We start from the raw sequence: 2,500 nt of genomic DNA, 5'->3' as shown, positions 1-2,500 counted from the left end.
TCAATCTTTAAATTTCAAAAAAGTTTGAGTCAGAAATTATCCATATCTATATTCTGAAGGTTTGTTCATATATCGTTTGCCTGATTGATGCAACATTTTACTCCTAAAAACATTGTGAAAATGAGTTTTTATTTTCTGTCTGTTTGACAGTATTTTCTGATTATGGAGATGAAGAGAAAAATATGTAAAAATATGTCGACAAAATCAAACAAGAATTTTGAACCTGCTTTATCCAATGTTCAGATTTCTGCTCTGGAAATGTATGGAAATTACTGCATATTTAATTAAATAGTGCCTCATTTGCATATTTAAACATAACACTTAAAAAAAAAACATGTGATATAAAACAATTGCCTCAGTGTGCAGTGATGACGTGATTACGCCTGAACTGACAGTAGTTGGTCTGGAGTGTTGGAGGATCATGAACAACTGTCCCAGATTACTGTAACTGACACAATCTGATGTAATAATGATGAAAATCATCTGTGTGTGTGTGTGTGTGTGTGTGTGTGTGTGTGTGTGTGTGTGTGTGTGTGTGTGTGTGTGTGTGTGTGTGTGTGTGTGTGTGTGTGTGTGTGTGTGTGTGTGTGTGTGTGTGATGTGTGTGGAGGACAGCAGGGGGCAGCAGTGAAGCACTAGTGTTCTGTCCTCTTCACACACACACTCTCACACACACACACACACACACACACACACACACACACACACTCGTGATGGAAAGAGTGTGTGACTCCAGTAATTACAGACTGAAGGTCAGAGACCGCTTGAGTTCGGGACCAGCCCGTCTCTCTCATGTCTGATGGAGGAAAATCATTTACAAACGCATGCAGCAAAACCACAATCATACGTAATGACACATAAATCATAATCCGAGGAGGAAAAACAAGCAGAGAGAGGAAAAAGCGTAGGCCATGTTGTGCTAACACACCATCTGTATCCTTTAATACACGGACCTTTGAACATCTCAGAGAGAGAGAGAGTGTGTGTGTGTGTGTGTGAGAGAGAGAGAGAGAGAGAGAGAGAGAGAGAGAGAGAGAGAGAGAGAGAGATTCTCAGATCTTAGTATGTTGTTGGCAGAGCACCAGCGCTGTGTGTGTGTGTGTGTGTGTGTGTGTGTGTGTGTGTGTGTGTGTGTGTGTGTGTGTGTGTGTGTGTGTTTGTGTGTGTGTGTGTGTGTGTGTGTGTGTGTGTGTGTGTGTGTGTGTGTGTGTGTGTGTGTGTGTGTGTGTGTGTGTGTGTGTGTGTGTGTGTGTGAGGCCTTCGCTTTTGTCTTCAGATCATGAGGCTTCTCTTTCTCTTGTCACCGTCTCTCGCTCAGGAGAAGAAGCTCGAGGTGAGCGAGGCTGTGGGAACAATGGCTGTGGAAGGAAAAACAGGGAGTTTACGGATATCCCAGTTACTGCACCTTTTCCTGAAGGGTTTTCCAGCAGATCCAGGAAGAGGAAGAGGAGGATCACGACCTGTCCATCACCTATAAACTATATTAATCAGGCTTTATGTCTCTATAGGTCCATACGCTTCATCTGTGGTTATTTATGAAATTATTCAGACACCAGATATCATTATTGATATTTTTTTATACTATAGTTCATTTGTGTGAGTGAGGAGAGCAAGGTGTCTGAATACATTTACTGTATATTCTACGACTTCAGTCTCTTCACGCGTCCCAGTTCTCCCGCCGATGAAACACAGCTCGTGCTTTAATGAGGAGAAGTGAATATATTTACACTCTTAAACACTGAGCAGTTCATTCACTCATTCACTCCTTCATTCATTCACTCATTAATGCATTCACTCCTTCATTCATTCACTCATTCATTCATTCACTCATTCATTCATTCACTCATTAATGCATTCACTCCTTCATTCATTCACTCACTCACTCATTCACTCATTCATTCATTCATTCATTCATTCATTCACTCATTAATTCATTCACTCCTTCATTCATTCATTCACTCATTCATTCATTCATTCACTCATTAATTCATTCACTCCTTCATTCATTCACTCACTCATTCATTCACTCATTCATTCATTCATTCATTCATTCACTCATTCATTCATTCACTCATTAATTCATTCACTCCTTCATTCGTTCACTCACTCATTCATTCACTCATTCATTCACTCACTCATTCATTAATTCACTCCTTCATTCATTCACTCACTCATTCATTCACTCCTTCATTAATTCACTCCTTCATTCATTCACTCCTTCATTCATTCACTCACTCATTCATTCACTCATTCATTCATTCACAGCCAATGATCCAGCGCTGAAGGTTTGCAGAACTCGTCTGTTGATTATTCAGTTTGACGATATTCACATTTTATATTGACACACCTTTTGTAACAAATCACTACTAATGTTAATTGTTTAGTCGAGTCTCCTTCATTTATACAGCGCTCTAACAACACAGAGCGTTTCACAGCAGCTTTACAGTGATAATAGGAGATTACAGTAACAGAGATTGTTTAGGCTTTACAGCAGATCTAG

At 39.8% G+C, this 2,500-nt stretch overlaps 1 long non-coding RNA gene across 1 annotated transcript in view; it reads left to right on the top strand.

The window, feature by feature from the left end:
• LOC309512059 overlaps positions 1-2,500 on the top strand; it is a 39,172-nt gene that overhangs the window by 36,461 nt on the left and 211 nt on the right. Inside the window, exon 2 of the long non-coding RNA XR_014210878.1 lies at positions 2,436-2,500. This exon is cut by the window's right edge and continues 211 nt beyond it. This is a non-coding gene — a long non-coding RNA (uncharacterized lncRNA). The remainder of the gene's footprint in view (positions 1-2,435) is intronic.

Source organism: Leuciscus leuciscus (assembly GCF_965113295.1).
Source record: "Leuciscus leuciscus genome assembly, chromosome: 13".
Classification (NCBI taxonomy): domain Eukaryota; kingdom Metazoa; phylum Chordata; class Actinopteri; order Cypriniformes; family Leuciscidae; genus Leuciscus; species Leuciscus leuciscus.
Note: the sequence above shows the minus strand (reverse complement) of the source record. Positions and strands in the feature narration are given on the sequence as shown.